The 17,037-nt window shown below is 43.9% G+C and overlaps 1 long non-coding RNA gene across 1 annotated transcript; it reads left to right on the top strand.

Moving 5' to 3' along the window:
• Positions 1-343: 343 nt before the first annotated feature.
• On the top strand, positions 344-15,742 carry 4833419F23Rik (RIKEN cDNA 4833419F23 gene). The gene is made up of 4 exons (NR_040328.1): positions 344-620; positions 898-989; positions 14,656-14,837; positions 15,413-15,742. It is a non-coding gene; the product is annotated as an RIKEN cDNA 4833419F23 gene (long non-coding RNA).
• The last annotated feature ends 1,295 nt before the right edge of the window (positions 15,743-17,037 follow it).

Raw genomic sequence — 17,037 nt, forward strand, 5'->3', positions numbered from 1 at the left:
GCCTGCCGGACCCAGGCGTGTGGGCGTTCTGAGGACAGACGGCGGACTGGAGGCCGGGCGATAGGCAGCGGGAGGACCAGGGCTCTGCGGAACCCTGACTCTAGGCGCCTGAACCAGCATTGGGGTGGCGCAGCCGACGCCAACCTCCTCCCCGCCTTTTCCATTTCCCTTTTCTCTCCGTAAACAGAAAGAGCCTGTCGGCTGGCCCGGAACACAAGAACCCCCGCGCTGGGAAATTCCGTCCTCCCACCCTCGGGCCCCGGGGCGCGGGATGGAGATGGAGGCGGAACCGGGCGGAGCGGTGGTGAGAATCCACCCCACCCCGGGCTTGTGTCCCCAATCTGTGGCCAGAGAGCGTCTTCCTGGCCGGAGTTTGCGGTTTTAGATCCTCCCCAGGACCTGCCAAGAGGACCAGCTCTCCCAGTTGCTGCGGGAGGCTTGCAAGCAGCCAGGATGGTCTCGCCCTGATTCAGTTCAGATACTGTACTTTTAAGTTTTGGCAAAAATTGCCTGCGGTATTCTCTGCTCGCACAACTAGTTTTGATCTTTAGTCTACTGAATTAGTTGTTCGATGGCACAGCTCCACTATTAGAGCGACTTCTAGGATCCCTTAGCTCCAGGTAATATTCTAGGGGTTTGCTTTTTTGTTAGAAAGTTTACTGAAGGTGAGACCCAAAGACAGTTCTAGGAGGAAAGCTCCTCCAAGAACTCCAGTCACCATTATCCTGCTCCCCCCTCCAAATGCTCCGCATCAAAGGCCAGGTACTTTACCAGACCCCAGAGAACAAAAGAGGTCTAATGTCCATCCCAACGACAGACCTGGGGTCCTAGGCTGAGTTGTGAAGCCAGTGCCCCTGTAACTAAGTTGCTGCTCACTTTGCTCATCATCCTCACCAGGTCCAACGCATCCCTTAAAATGATCTTTCCACGATCCCTCGGTGGAAAATGAATCGCCCTTCAAGGATATCCTAAGAAAACTTCTGGCAGAGGTAGGACAGAAAGCTGGGGTGAGGAACGGCGCCCAGGTTATAGAACCTTAAGGTACATAACAAGCAAGACTAGATTTACTTGGTGAGGAAAGTCGCCTGGCTGTCTGCAATTACTTTATAAATGTGAGAGCTTTGTGTGGCTTGAAGTCCTTTGATGGTTACAGGAATCTCTGTTGCTCACCTTGTGGAGGACTTGACCTTTCTGTTCTCACAGAGAGCAAGCTAGCATAGCCCACACCAACCAAGCAGCCTGGGAATTGGCAAAAGCAGTCTGCACTAGGCTGTTGGGGAGGCTGGGGGTGGGGGTGGGGGTGGGGGGGTGGGTGGCGCTCACTTCTTGGATTCTAGAACTGGTTGGAGAGCTGATCATTGAAACTCAAGCACTGCTACCCTTTAGACTTTCTAAGGAAACCCAGATTAGTACGGAGTTTGCCTCTACCTGCTATGTGAGATTCATTTCTCCCTTGTCAGCTGACTTAGGCAATAAAGGATGTGCTTATAAACACTTTAAAAATAGAATCATGAAACCACGCCTCGCCCTGCCCTGCCCCCTTGGATGAGCTCATTACACCACACATATTTTGGGAAGTGAGCCTGTGAGTTCCCTGCAGGAGGCTCCCCAGTACAACTGTACTTTAATAAACTAGATGCTTTTGCTTTAAGCAGCTGCTGATTTTATGTTGTGGGGTGAATTTAAAATTTTACTTTTAGACATTTTATATTTTGCTTTTGTTTTTAGATAGGGTGGTTTTTTTGTTTTGTTTTGTGCCACCTTGTCTGGTCTCAGAACTCACTCTGTAGCCTAGGATAGCCATGAACCAAGAAACTTGCTTCCCAAGTGCTAGTGTTAAAAATATACATCACTACACCTGGCAACTTTCAGACATTTTTAAGTCTAACAAAACAATGAATTTACCAGCCTCAAACAGACTGTAAAGAGAATACAACTGCAAAGAAGGAAGCTGGCTAGCTCTTCCTGGATTTCTTTTCAGACCCATGCTAGCAAAGTGTGTGTTTACCTGTGGTGGTGGTGGTGGAGGTGTAGCTGGGTCTTCAAATATCTAGGACTGTAGGTGTGGACAACCACACAGGGCTAAATAACTATTAAACTTTGCAGATGAGAAGCCTGCGTGTGGAGATCCACTGGCTAAGGCTCCGAGAGTCTGTTTTATTTTATGCATGCATGTCCGTATGCATGTATGTGTTGAGACTGAGGCTCATGCTGTAGCCCAAGCTAGCCTGTGACTTGATATTGCAGCCAGGTTGGCATTGGATTCCTATGAGGTACTTCTGTTTCCACCCGCCACATGCTGGGATTACAGCTTTAGGAAGGTCTCCACAGGGCACAAACTTCCAACCTGGCTGGGCTGCAGACTGCTGCTGCAGTTCCCTGGAGGAACTTTTCCCTCAGCTGGGGCAACAATGAGCTTAGACTCTGTAGTTAGAATGTGTTAGAAATTGTTTCCTTATTTACTCATTCAGGAAAGAAAATGATTAGCAACTAACCTGACAATCCTCTAATCTATGAATTAAAAATATGTCTGTAGTTTAGTATATTCATAAGGTACTGCTTTCCAGTCTTCTCCGTATGTACCAAACTATAGCCAGGAATAAGACACCATTACCTAGCAACTCTTATAAAAAATAAACATTTAAATGGGCCTGGGTTATAGTTTCAGAGGTTCAGTCCATTTTCATCATAGCAGGAAGCATGGCAACATGCAGGCAGACATGGTGCTGGAAAAGGAGCTGAGAGTTCTGTCTTGATCCAAAGGCAGACAAAAGGAAACTGTCTTCTGCACTGGGCAGAGCTTGAGCGTAGGACCTCAAATCCCAGCCCCACAGTGACATACTTCCTCCAACAAGACCACATCCATTTTAACAAGGATACACTCACTTAATAGTGTCATTTCCTAAGGGCCAAGCATTCAAATACATGAGTCTATGGGGGCCAACCCTATTAGAACCACTACAGGTGGCAAGGATCTGTAATCCTAGCATGGGGAGGTTGAGGCAGGAAGATCAAAAGTTCAATGTCAAGGGCTAGAGGCACAGCTTACCAGTTAAAAATAGTTACTGGTAAAGTCATTGTTTTTAATAGCTGGGTAGTATCACATTGTGTAAATGTACCACATTTTCTGTATCCATTCTTCTGTTGAGGGACATCTGGGTTGTTTCCAGCTTCTGGCTATTATAAATAAGGCTGCTATGAACATAGTGGAGCATGTGTCCTTATTGTATGTTGGAGCATCTTCTGGGTATATGCCCAGGAGTGATATAGCTGGATCCTCATGTAGTACTATGTCCAATTTTCTGAGGAACCACCAGACTGATTTCAGGAGTGGTTGTACAAGCTTGCAATCCCACCAGCAATGGAGGAGTGTTCCTCTTTCTCCACATCCTTATCAGCATCTTTTGTCACCTGAGATTTTGATTTTAGCCATTCTGACTGGTATGAGGTGGAATCTCAGAGTTGTTTTGATTTGCATTTCCCTAATGACTAAGCATGTTGAACATTTCTTTAGGTGCTTCTCAGCCATTCAAGTTTCCTCAGTTGAGAATTCTCTGTTGATAGGATTATTTGGTTCTCTGGAGTCTAACTTAGTGTGTGAGGTACAATGTGTGCTTTGAACTTTAGTAAACTTTCTTTTATGAATGTGGCTGCCCTTGCATTTGGAGCATAGATGTTCAGAATTGAGAGCTCATCTTGGTATATTTTCCTTTGATGAATATGTTTATCTTTTTTGATAACTTTTGGTTGAAAGCCAATCTTATTCGGTATTAGAATGGCTACTCCAGCTTGTTTCTTGGGACCATTTACTTGGAACATTGTGCAGCTTTTTACTCTGAGGTAGTATAGTGTCTGTCTTTGTCACTGAGGTGCATTTCCTGTATGCAGCAAAATGTTGGGTCCTGTTTACATACCCAGTTTGTTAGTCTATGTCTTTTCATTGGGAAATTAAGCCCATTGATGTTAAGAGATATTAAGGAATAGTGACTGTTGTTTCCTGTTATTTTTGTTAGAGGTGGAATTATGTTTGTGTGACTATCTTCTTTTGAGTTTGTTGAAAGAAGATTACTTTTTTGTTTTTTCTAAGGTGTAGATTCCCTCCTCTTGTTGGAGTTTTCCTTCTATTATCCTTTATAGGGCTGAATTTGTGGAAAGATAGTGTGTAAATTTGGCTTTGTCATGGAATATCTTGGTTTCTCCACCTATGGTAAGTGAGAGTTTTGCTGGGTATAGTAGCCTGGGCTGGCATTTGTGTTCTCTTGGGGTCTGTATAACATCTGTCCAGGATCTTCTGGCTTTCATAGTCTCTGGTGAGAAGTCTGTAATAATTCTGATAGGTCTGCCTTTGTATGTTGCTTGACCTTTTTCCCTTACTGCTTTTAATACTTTTTTCTTTATTTCGTGCATTTGTGACAGGAGGAATTTTTTTTCTGGTCCAATCTATTTGGAGTTCTTTGGTGTTTCAACATAATAAAGCTCTTTACATGCAGAACACATAAGTTTGTCAGAGCCTGGCATACCCTTATAAGGCACACAGTCCCATGGATGGGAGTCAAGGCTTTCTGCTCTGTATCCCACCCCTTAGTTTTGACCATATTCCTCTGGCACTAAATATGTTAATTTCATCCCCTAGCACACACTGTGCCCCTTCTCATCACCATAAGAAGTGTGTTCTGCAGCTGCTGGTTGGTGACTCATCCATTCAGCCACACTCTGCATCTTAGGATAGATCAAGGATGTCCATCAGACTCATGGGACCACAGAGAGCATCGTTAGATTCTGCTCCACCCCTGTAGCTCACTAAGACTTCATACGTCACTGGAAAATGAAAGACCCTAGAGCTTGGGCTCTCACCTGCCCACCTGTGGGGATGAAAGAACAAATCTATTTGGGAACATATATATGACAAAGTTATAAGCCTGTGAGGCTTTGTCCTCATCCTCTGCAGCTCTGCCTGGGACTGACTATAGCAGTGAGCAGACAAGGCCCAAAGGGACAGTCCCTCTGCCATCCTACTTTTACCTTTTCCTTCATGAACCTGTCAGCTTTTGCCATCAGTGTGCAGAGCAGGAAGAAGTACTGGAAAGAGGACTTAGGGCCTCAGCAGAGACTGTTGAGTCTTGAGGTTAGAAGGGAAGTCCTGAGGGACTGCCGCATGGGAATGGAAGGGTGTTTCTGAATGTACTCAGCTATGGCTGTTGTCTGGCCATGAACTGGGCTTGTGGGTGTGGAGAGACCACCTGTTGGCAGCTAAAGCTAAAACTTAAGCTTTTTAAATTTTAAGTCGACTTTTGAGACATCCCCAAATTTGAGCTCCTTGTACCGCATCTGGAAAATGGGAACTATTGCTGTATCTTCTTCATTCAAACTCTCAAATGCAAACTTCTTATTCATGGCCTTCTAAAATGACCACAGAGGGCAGGCTGTTCCCAGGACTGTGGAGGGTTCATCCTCAGACTGGAATTTAGCTTTCATTAGTCACGTTTTGAGAGGGTAGAAAACATTGGTGATAGTCCTCCTAACCTCTGTCTCCTCACACAGCCCCTCCTGGATTTGTGGAGATTCTGCATCTTCAGTCATGTATGCCTAGCCCCTCTTCTTTGCCTACATTTCCACACAGCCTTCTCTGACCTTCTGCTTATAGCACCTGCAGCTAAGGCACATGGACAATAGTGTTGGCCATGCATGGGACCTATTGTCCATGTGTGATTGGGTATGGGGAATAACTTTTTAAGAAAAGACTATACAACTTGATCCTACTGTATATGCAAGCATAAATGTTCATTGAAGGGGGGAAAACAACAACACAACCTGAATCTGCCCTGCAAAACCAATTGCATAGGAAGCCCCTACCAAACTGGCATTCTTTATGTGCAACACAAGAGTAAACCTTTGTGATTATTTCAACAGATCCAGAGTTTGGTTTGTTTAGCCTTTTGAGTTTCAGTTTTTGGTGTTGATTTAAAAAGTAATCTTTTTAAAAAGTTATGTATGGGGTATTTTGCTTTCATGTATGTCTGTGCACCATGTATGTGAGGTGCACATAGGGAGGCCAGCCGAAGACATTGGGATCCTGGAACTAGAGTAACACATGGTTACAAAAAGCCCTGTAGTTTCTAAGAATTAAATTCAGGTCCTCTGGAGAAATACCTAGTGCTCAGAATCACTGAGCCATCTCTCCAGCCCTGGGTGCTTTGTTTTAAATCAAGAGAGTGAAATTTAAAATTAAAATTGATAGGTTATTTTTCCACCAGTGAAATGAACCAATTCAAGCCAGATTAGATTATATTAAAAGCAAGTTTATTGGGAAGCCACTCTGGGGCTAGATCACTGGCCCTGGGGCAGGGTATGCCAGGTAAGGACTGAGGGATGCTGGGAGAACCTGGAGACCAGGTCTGCTTTGATATGTAAAATATGCACCTCAGTTCCTTGTCCCAGAGTTCTATCTTTCCTTTCCTATACCATGTGTACCTATGCATCACAATTCTAGACAGTGAGTAATTTATAAAAAGCTTCATATTCTCACAGTGGAGGTGTTGAGTGGCTGAAGATGTGGGTCCTGTACCTGCTGAGGGTTTGGTATGTGTCCAGTACCTGCTGAGGGTCTGGTGTGTGTCCTGTGCCTGCTGAGGGTCTGGTGTGTGTCCTGTGCCTGCTGAGGGTCTGGTGTGTGTACTGTACCAGCTGAGGGCTTGGTATCTGCTTCCAAGATAGCAAGATGGGTCCCTGTCACCCAGCCTGTCAGCCTAACTCTAATCTCTGGGGTTCACAAAGAGAAAACCAATTCCTAAAACTGTCCTCTAACCTCCACTTCTACTGGTGCATTGTGGTATATGCACATACACAAACAAACTAAGTGTAACAGAACTTGGAGCCTTCCTACTGCTGGAGGGAGTTAAGGCTGTGTCCACACTTGGTGAAGGAAGAGCGACAAGCAGGCCAAACACTGCATGATGCCTGCCCATCACATTTGTAAGGCCTTGTGAGGATCCTTCAAGGCTTCACTTCTAAAAACCTCCCCCCGCTATCACTTTCACATGGCGTGAAGCATGTGACTAGGCCAAAGCAGGCCTGGCATGTCAGAGAAATGAGTTGGGGTCCAGCAAGATGTCTCAGTGGGTAAAGGCACTTGCCTTCCAGCAAAAACAGACTCCCTCAAGTGTGCTCTGACCTCTAAACCTTGGCCATGATGCATGTGTACACATATACACAATAATAATGACAATAATAATATTTAAATAAAAAAAAACCAACCACAACAAAAACCAGCCATCCAGCTAGTGAAGTGGAAGGCTGGAAATCTTCCCCTCTGTGCCCTCATGTACCAGAGCATGGGAGAAACGGCACAGTGTGTGCAAAAGAGCTAAGCCTGTAATCCTGGGAAACAGACACCTGAAATCCTTGCTGCTGGGGAGGTGCTTTAGTGCAGTGGTTCGCAACCTGTGGGTGGAGACCCCTCTGGGGGTTGAATGACCCTTTCAGAGGGATCACCTAAGACCATCAGAAAGCACAGATATTTACGTTATTCTTTATACCGGTAGCAAAATTGGAGCTATGAAGTAGCAATAAAAATAATTTTATGGTTGGTGGTTACCACAACATGAAGATCTGTCCTAAAGGGTCACAGCAGCTTTAAGAAGGTTGAGAGCCACTGGGTTAGTGAGTAAGAGAATTTGATATATGTGTTTGTCATTTTCCTATTCCTCTAACAAAATACCACAATCAAGGCAACTTAGAAAAGAAACTGTTTAATTTAATGACACTGTGAACCTCGAGATTGTGTGTTTACTGTTATTAATAATAAAAAACCCATTATTAATAATAAAAACCTGTTATTATTTGTGGTGTGGCTCAGTCTTAGCACACACCTTTAATCCAAGGGCTTTCTGCTCGAATATTATAAACAGATTCAAATAAAGTCAACCATAGGTCAAATGTGGATCAAACAATCAATTGTCAGGGAGTGAACATAGAATTATTAAGAAAAACCATAGAGAGTGAGAGTCAGGAAAACTAATAGAGAGGTGCACAGGAAGTAGAAGGGAGGGACATTCAGTTTGAAGGGCATTCTTTCTGGGATGTCTGCTGAGGAAGAGGAAGTGCTTTTTCTGCCTCTCTCTCCCCTAACAGACTTTCACCCCAGCATCTGGCTCTGGAGTCTTCATTGGTAAAAAATCTAACTATTGAGATTTTGTTTAAAACAAACAAGAACAAACACCAGGGGCCCACAGTTTCAGAGTGTCAGAGTTTATTTGGTGGGGAACATGGCAGCAGGCAAGCACACAAATAGGCATGTTACTGGAGTAGTCGCTGAGAACTTACAACCAAGAGGCAAAGAGAGACACATGCTGCGAGTGGCACTAATGTTTTCAAACTTCAAACCCCTCCCCTAGTGGCTCACCTCTTCCAACAAGCCAACACCTCTTGATCCTTCTCAAAGCATTCTGTCAACGGAGGGCCAAATATAGTTAAGCAAGTGAGTGATGGAGGTCATTCTCATTCAAACTACAAAACCTGCAAACTACAAAGCCTGCAGACCTGAGTTCAAACAACCAACACCCATGGAAAACCCAAATATGGCCACACCTGCTTACAACTTCAGAACTGAGGGCTGCAGATAGGAAGGGTTTGGGGACTTGCTGGCTGCCAATCTAGATACAGATTCAGTGAAAGACCTTGTCTCAAAGGAATAAAGGTGTGTGTGTGTGTGTGTGTGTGTGTTTCTATCACTCTCACACATACCAGTCTCAATGCTTTGCACATTTGCTGTGGCTTCTCAGTCTTGCCCAGCTTCGGCACACATCCTTTCTTGATAAACTGTTTTTATTCTGCGACTTTCCACGTCTCAATTTTGTTCAGAGTCACAGGAATCTGGAAACTCTGGTAAGCACCATCCACATTCTGGAGTCTGAAGTAGGAGGAGGGAGATCTTATATCTGTTCCCTCCATTTCCCACATCCCTTGCATGAATGTGTGTGCACGCACATGAGGATGTTTGTATGTGCACGTGTTCATGTGTGTTAGATGCTTGAATGCACACTTTTACATACATCTACAAGCAGTGAGTGCATGTGTGTGGGCTTGCATAGTTGTGGAGGCACAGGGCTGATGGTGAGAATCTTCTTTTGCTGCTGCTTGCACCTTATTCATTGAGGCAGGGTCTCTCAACCAAATGCACAGCCTGCTAGTCTTGTTAGTCAGTTTGTTTTGGGGATCTTAGAGACCGAAATTAGAGGTGAACCACCAATACCACCTGATATTTACCTAGGTTTGGAAAGATACAAAATTGAGTCCTTAAAATTGAGTGCTTAACCAACCCTTTTTTTAAAAAAATTTTAATTTTATTGTTAATATCTGGCAGAACATTTTTCCCACTTAGAACAGAAATGCTTCTGTTTGAGCCACCAAGATGTGAACAAGTTGTACCAAAAGGTGCCTGCCACCACCAACCAAGCTACTCCAGTCTCCATGGTTTTCCTGCTGTGATAGACTCTACCAAGTGAGCTGAAGTAGACCTGATATCTCTTCAGCTGCTCTTCAGATATTCTGTTTCCACAAGAAAGTGATGAGTCAAGTCAAATTGCCTTGGCTTGCCTCCTAACCAAAATGCTATGGGTTTGGGACTCAAGAAAGATACACTGAGACATGCTGTCCTTTGGGGCAAGATGATTATTAGAAGATTTAGTAAGGGCATAGACAGACAGACAGACAGACAGACAGCAGCACAGCAGGGACTCTGATGAGATCTGAGGCCCAGGAGATAAAGTCTGGAATTCCTTTCCTATAGGACTCCAGAGGAAAGGTGTGAGAAAGGTGTGAGCTTCACCGGGGACCCAGGCCATGCTGTCTCTGAGTCCCTGGCTTCTGGGAAAGCAAAGGGATTTCTGGGTAAGGAACATGTAACACACATCTAATATGGTTGAGAAGAGATGTGGGGTGAGAGGGTGTGTCACAGCCAGCAGCCCCGAAGCTGTCTGTTTCTCCTGAGCAACAAGGATCCCAGAATCAAGGACTGAGAATGGAGCTTGCAGGTGGACAGGACTTGAGCAGTGTCTGCTCTGGGAGTTTGACAAGAATTATCACCTGGGACATTTCCTTTAGCAAGGTGTAGGCTTGCGACCACGAAACAGGAGTTCTACAAAGGCTGAGGGGTTACAACTAGAAACTTCTCGCCAAGAGAAAGAACTTGTGTGAGCTACATCACTGCCCCTATTTTCCTGGTCCCCATAATCTGGGCAAATCACTTAATCTCACCAGATCTTGCTGTCTTTGTTTACATTAAAGGGAAAAAAAAGTGATTTTGTTTTCTTTTTTCTTTTTCTAATATCAATTCTAACAGCAGGAGGAAAGTGAAATCAATTCTGTTCACATTCATATTGAGCTTTTGAAAAGTAAAACACTTTTACTTACTGGTTAGTTATGTAATATAAAGCATGTAATTAGTATATTAATTATATAATAATGTACTAACCCTGTTTTATCTTTGAGTAGTATAAATTTAGCAGGATTAAGTGTCTGAGAGTACTCAGCTAACACACAAAGCCAAAGTTCTGACCCCTGTTTAGTGACCTCAAAATGATGTAGCCACTAAAAACAAACGGTCCCAGACTCCAGCAGATATGAGGCCCCTGGGCTTTGATTCAGTGTGAAGGAGTCACCCTTGACTGCTGCAGAGTAGGAAGACACCCTTGCTCTCTCTCCCCACATCTGTGCACATGCTTGCTGTCAGTCACAGCAGGTCATTCTCCCTCTCTTGCTGCTTGAATCCTCACTGGAAGTCAGCCCTTTGATCTGATCCTCCCTGCACCAACCTCCTAGCTAAGATTCCAGAGCCTAGTTACAGGGCTTAGATGTGTGGGCAGGGCTGAATAAGATGCATCTTTCCGGCTCCAGTTAATTAAAGGAGAGGAACTTTCTGAGGTTCCCACCTCACTCCCAGATGCGATTCATCATTTCCGTCCAAATTTTAGTTTTGTTATGAATTGATGTGGACAGGTCTTCAACATAAGCAAAGGTCTTTGAGGTGACTTAACACACTCACCTTATAAATGCGGAAAACGGGGTAGCACTTCCTTAAGTTAGGGAGCTCACTATAAGTTCATGCTCATTCTCTTGGAAGTGTAGCTCTGATTGGCTAAGAGCTTGTGGTTATGTAGCCATTCTGGAAAATGAAAACGATGACGCTGACTTACTCCCAGCCCTTATGCTGTGGCCAGCAAAACCTGCCTTTACTATTTTCATCAACTTCATTCTGACTTTCTTTACTATGCATAAACATTAGCATTTCATTATCTATAATCCTAGTTATAGCTTCTAAAATTAACCGTGTTGGGCTGGCAAGATAGCTCAGCAGGTAGAGGCATTTGCCACTGTGCTTGAAGACCTGAATTCAATCTCTGGGACCTGCATAACAGAAGGAGAGAGCAGACAACTGTACCTTTTTCTTTGGCCACCAGAAGAGTGCTATAGTGCATGTGCACACACATACATAAACACACACAAATGTGCACATACATAAACACACACATACAAATGTATACACACACAAATGTACACACACACATATACACACACAAATAAACAGAAGTATTAAAATAAATAAAATTAACTTTGCAAGTAAGAATTGCAAGTATGCTATTTTATTTTATTTTTTATTTTTGTTTTATTTTGAGACAGGATCTAGGGCTGGAGAGATGGCTTAGGGGTTAAGAGCACTGGATCCTTCTGCAGAGGACTGGAGTTCAGGTCCTAGAAACTACAGGGCAGCTCATAACTGGTTGTGACTCTAGTCCCAGGGAAACAAACACCTTCTTCTAGCACCAGGCAAATGTGGTGTGCAGCTATACATGAAGGCAAAATATCCACACACATGTGAAAAAGATCCACCAAGACCAAGACAGAAAGGTGGGTTCTGGACTGGTAGCTCTGCCTTACCTAGAGTTCAATACAGAGACCAGACTGGTTTCAAACTCCTTATCCTGACTCTCTCTGCCTCTCAAATATAGAAACTATGCCTGAGCCCAGCTCTCACTGGGCTATTTTAAAAGCAACTTGCTCACTTATCCATGCATGCAGTGAGAGTCGAGTGTGAACTGTAAGCTTGTCGACATGTCCATTGCTGGGGATAACAGTGCACAAAACTCAATAGCCTACAGCTGGACCAGGGATAGAGAGATTGGACAGGCAAAGAGAATGTGTAAGACTACAGCATGAGACACGTGTCCTGTGAGATACATTCCCTGGAGGATGTAGACTTGAAGAGAGTGGAGGGTGGGGACTAATGTGCTTGTACTTCCTGAGAATACAGGATCTTCTGAGATGCCCTCCCTCACACAGAGACAGTATTTGGAGATGACAAGGACCTGGTCAAAGGGCACTGCATTGAGAGGCCTGTGTCAGTTCCATTACTAGTCGATATGGCATGGCAAGAACCCCACAAGAGGCAAAGGCCTAGAGGTGACTTAATTCAGTAACTTCATTTTATGTGATTAAACTGAGGCTGGGGCAGGGGGTAGGGTCTGGGGTGGGGGCACCATGAACAGATAGGCTCCCAGTACTAGCAAACAACAGAATTGGGGGGCTAGAGTTATGGTCATGTGTGTGGTGTTCGAGAGAACCTGAGTTTGGAGTTCCAGAAGCCATGCAAACTCTGCATGAGGTGGTAGGTGCCTGTAAAACCTAGGGCTACAGAGAACATGGGACCATCCTGCAGGCTTGCTGACCAGCCAGTAAGTATAGATGAAACAAACTGAGGACTCACTACAGTCCCTGTCTCATAGAATACAGTGGAGAGCCATAAAGAAAGATACCAGGTCTCAGTTGGTGTCCAGTATGTATGCCATATGCACACATGTGCAGAGAAAGAGAGAAAGGGGGGGGGGGACGAGGAGAAAGGAGAAAGGAAGAGATAGGGAGAAAGAGAGAGGGATGGAAGAAGGGATGAAGAGAGAAAGAGAGAGACAGAAAGATTGAGAGACAGACAGAGAGACAGAGTCAGAAAACAGTAGAAGTCAGCCTTTGGGACCCAGGAATCCCACCAAATACCACTGTAACAGACTGATGTGGTAAGATGTTCCTCTGTGGAATTCCCACTAACATGCTGGAAAAGAGTCCAGCCAAACACCTAGCTTTCAAGGTACCTCACCCCCACCCCATCCTGTGCTGGTGAAGTTTAGAAAACATAGCTTCCCATGTTGAATCCCACACACAGAGATGCAGGTATCGGCTTGCCTAGCGTGAGCTGTGTGCTTTGGAAAAGTGATTTCCTCCTTCTGGCTCTGGACACTTCATAGGCATGCTTGCTATTTCAATGTTAAAGATTTAAAAGTAGATTGTATAGTTTTAAAATGTCACATTGAGAAGCCATTCGATCTCTCCCATGCAGGAACACAGTAGGTTGATGATGGTTGGTTTTCCTTTCAACACATCAGGGCAAGAGTTACTAACAGAAACCCCAGATCTGTGCGTGGAGAAACTGGGTCAGTAATTTAGCAGGCCAAAGCTGTATGAGTATGGTTTTTCTCTTTAAGATATGAAACCTCCAGTTTCCTTCAGAGCCTCTTTTATTACATTCTCTTTATTGCATCACGAGGTCTGTGGGGTTTCATTTTTACCATGTGAAGTGGATTATCCCACTGCAAATCTCCCTTGAGTTCTTGGAAAAATATGTGAGCTTGATAAGCATCAGGACATTTTAAAGGAAATACCCAACTAAGAAACGGTCAGAGTTTGACATCGTTTGCAGAGGCCCTGGCAACATCCTAAAAGGTCAGGTTTAAGATCATGTCTTTTGTGTCTCAGGGACCTCCAATGGGTGATTCCTGTTTCACACTATGAAATAGCTAAGGGGAAAAAATGGACTTTAATATCTTAAGGCCTTTCATGAGGCTTCTTAAGCAGATACCATACAGCAAAGAGAAATAGCTGAACTTAAATGAGTATACTTAAAATAGCTGGCTTAAAACTGTGAGCTAGGGGCTAGTGGCTCAGCCAGTAAAGTGCTTGTGTTACAAACATGAGGACCTTGAGTTTGAGCCCCAGCACTACCCTGTGCGTTTACATATGTGTACATGGGTCACAAAACTAGAAAGGGGATGTGGTTGGGGAGAAGGAGATCTTCAGGGAGGAGGGAAATAGAGAGGGTAATGAAATGCATGTGATGAGAAAGCAGAACACTTAATCCCCAGTATCAGCTGGGGAAAGAAAGGGTACAGAGGGGGAGCACACACTGAGAAGGGAGCACACACTGGGGAGGGAGCACACACTGAGAAGGGAGCACACACTGGGGAGGGAGCATACACTGGGGAGGGAGCATACACTGGGGAGGGAGCACACACTGGGGAAGGAGCACACACTGAGAAGGGAGCACACACTGGGGAGGGAGCACACACTGGGGAGGGAGCATACACTGGGAAGGGAGCACACACTAGGAAGGGAGCATACACTGGGAAGGGAGCATACACTGGGAAGGGAACACACACTGGGGAGGGAAATGAATGAGACCAAAGTATAATGAAAAAAGCCATGATACAACTAATGGCTTTACACATAAACTTAAAGAATTAAGATGTAAAAGAGAAAAGACACAGCAAAATACCAATGTGGCAAGAATGTGCTGAGTACTTCCTTACCAGTGGCTGTGTGTTTCTTTCACAGACTTGGCAGTGTAAGTTCAAGCTCTCATGATTTTAAGTTGGCTTCCCATTAAAGGCCAGCATGCTTAGCATGTACGTAGGTCTCATCACCATCACCAGCACCTCCCAAAGTAGAACTCTGTTTGTCACAAGTGTCCAGAGGAGTGAAGGGAGCACAGGAAGAGACACGAGCCAGCCTCCCAGGTGAGTGTTCTCATCTTCGAACAGAACAGACCTTTTCCCTGTCCCTTGGAGAAAGAGAATAATTATCCACAGGTTTTTCACATTTTATTGTCCCTCAATGTCTTACTATCAAAATTTACACACACACACACACACACACACACACACACCAACATCTCCCCAACAAAACAGAGTTTCTTTTAAAACTTTTGCATGTATCTGATTGTGCTTTTGTGATGGTTTGAAAGAGAAATGTCCCCCAAAGGCTCATGTATTTAAATGTGTGATCCCCAATTGGTGGTACTGTCTGGGGTGGCTGTGGAATTTCTCGTATGGGAGTCTTGCTGAAGGAAGTACATCACTGGGGACAGGCTTGGGGGTTATAGCCTTACTCACCTCCAATTTGCTCTCTATTTCCTGTATGTGATTGATACGCAATCTCGAAACTTCCTATTCCTACCCCCATGTCTACTCACCATTTCGAACATCTAGCCTCTAAAACTGTCTTCCTTAAGTTGTTTGTGCTCAGTGTTTCATTGCAGTAAGGAAAAGTAACTTATATAGCCTATTGTTGCATGTGTACCACCTGCTTGCAGGTCCACTTGAAGACCACAAGAAGGCACCAGGACCCCAAGAGCTGAGTTTTTGCATGGTTGTAAGCACCTTTTGTGGATACTTGGGACCAAATGCCCATCTTCTGCAAGAACATAAGGATTTCTTTACCACTGAGCCACCTGAATTACGCTGCACCAAAAGGTTCTGGACCCTAGTGGTTCAGAAAATACAAAAATGGGCGTCAAATAATAATAATGGGTGTCAATAATGTTGACACCCTTGATAAATGAAATGTGATACAGTTTGGGGCCCTGTTAACTAAACAACAAAATAAAATGCTTACACCTGAGATCTACTAGTATAATTAGTTACGTACTAAGTGTAATGTGTTTTTTATTGTTATGTCTAGCACTGAGAGACCTCGAGTGCACACATCTCTAATTGGATGGGTTTCTAAAGGTGGAATTACAGGATCAGGAATACTCTTAAGACATAGTTGTCAAAAACTCAGGCAACCCTGGTTTAGACACTCATTTTAACCTTGATAATTTTACTTAATCTTTTTCAAGTTTGGTTTCCATAAAATGGGGTACATAGTAACATCTTCAGGGACAGTTAGTAACAGTACAGCACTGTTAATAATAAGATCAAAGGAAAAGTAAATTACCTTTATCTGGATAGCAAGGGCCTCCCAACTTTGGATAGGAACACGTGGGCCAAATAAAACCACCGTGTCAACAGTGACCCCGTGTGGCCCTATCAGAAATTGGTATGTGTAACAAGCAGTGATCAGATTGTTCACCCTTTCTCTTGGTTAAGTTGTGCTTGAGATCCGAAAATAATTTGGCATACCCAGACCTCGAGAAATGGAAAATGAGTCCTGAAAACTCACATAAGGAGGTCTAAGCCACTGCTTTAAATGATAAGGATGGCAGTCTCATTTGGATGTGTATATATAAATAATAAACACGGCAGACAGACACACAGACAGATAGGTGATGCATAGATAGACAGGCAGACAGATATAGACATACATACACACAGATGAGAGACAGACACACAGACACACAGTAGTCCCTCTTTACCCATGATTTCACTTTCTTTTTTTCCAGTGACCCATAATCAATCTCAGTCTGAAATATTAAATGGAAAGTTCTAGAAGTAGAGAATTCATTTATTTAAACTCGTGTGTTACTCAGAAGTCTCATACCATTCTGCACCACCCACCATTATCTTCTCTGGACGAAAACCATCTGCTTTTCTGGAGTCTCCAGGCTCTGTACTCCACCCCATTAGTCACTCAGTTCTCTCTCGAGATTGGATTTTTAAAACATTAGTTTTTGAGATTATAATTGCATCATTTTCCCTTCCCTTCCCTCTCTCTAAACCTGCTCATACCCCCTCCTTTCAAATCCGTGGTCTATTTTCATTAATTGTTATTGCATGTATATGTGCATATCAGATGTTATGCACGACATATATTATGCCAGATGACAAATACAGTTCATAAATTTTATTTCATAGCACACCATATACATTTTAAACAATTTCAGTATCTCTTCTTGGGTTCTATATGTTCTTCTCTATGTTCTTGGGTTTAACAAGGATGATAAAATATGACGTTTAAAACATTTGATGGTACAGTTTGGGTGTCTGTCACTTGAAA

The sequence above is a fragment of the Mus musculus genome, chromosome 18 (assembly GCF_000001635.26).
Source record: "Mus musculus strain C57BL/6J chromosome 18, GRCm38.p6 C57BL/6J".
In the NCBI taxonomy this organism is placed as follows: Eukaryota; Metazoa; Chordata; class Mammalia; order Rodentia; family Muridae; genus Mus; species Mus musculus.